The sequence below is a fragment of the Sinocyclocheilus anshuiensis genome, unplaced genomic scaffold, assembly GCF_001515605.1.
Source record: "Sinocyclocheilus anshuiensis isolate Anshui unplaced genomic scaffold, SAMN03320099.WGS_v1.1 scaffold1523, whole genome shotgun sequence".
Lineage (NCBI taxonomy): Eukaryota > Metazoa > Chordata > Actinopteri > Cypriniformes > Cyprinidae > Sinocyclocheilus > Sinocyclocheilus anshuiensis.
Window position 1 is genome coordinate 83,443 of NW_015552644.1, and position 854 is coordinate 84,296.

Here is an 854-nt window from a genome sequence, read left to right on the forward strand (position 1 = left end):
GACGCTACAAGGGTAAATACAACAGTTGTGAGCTGTAAATTAAAGTGGTGCTTGTTACCTCCTTGTTCCATGTAGTTACAGGGTAAATACAAAATGTGCGGGTTGTAATTTAAAGTGGTGCTTGTTACTTCCTTGTTCCATGTAGTTACAGGGAAAATACAAAATTTGCGGACTGTAAATTAAAGTGGTGCTTGTTACCTTCTTGTTCCATGTAGCTACAGGGTAAATACAACAGTTGTGAGCCGTAAATTAAAGTGGTGGTTGCCCCCCCCCCATTCCATGTAGATACAGGGTAAATGACAATAAATTCTTTAATTTTATTAAAACTTTATTGACAATAAAGCAGGCGGAAATTCCTTTACCTTACTAATCAGAGCCGGATGTGACGACACGTGAACTGTGATAAGGGCCTATTGCTACTCAAAACTAGCCCAAAACTAGCCCAATCGCATTTCGAGGGGGGTTCCCCGAGAAAAATTCCCCGAGAAAACCGCGGGCTTGGCAACACTGTTCCTAACCCAGGACCGTCGGGTTACTTACTGATATCAACCCAAATTGGGTCAAATCAAGTCAGCTTCCTAACCCAACAGTCTCAACCGAGTGTTTGGATTGAAACAATAACGCAGCGGGTTTAAAAAGTAGGCCTACATGTATGTTTTTGTTAAATCGCTTGCAAATATAAGATTGTTGTTAGGTCATAGCCTACATACCACGTAATATTAGAATAGGTACCCCTTAGTTTCAAAATACGGTAACACTTTATTTCGATAGTCCACTTTAGACATTCTATTAACAGTAAGTAACTTTGCAACTACATGTCAACTAGCAGTTAGTAGAGTATTAGTGGACTATCT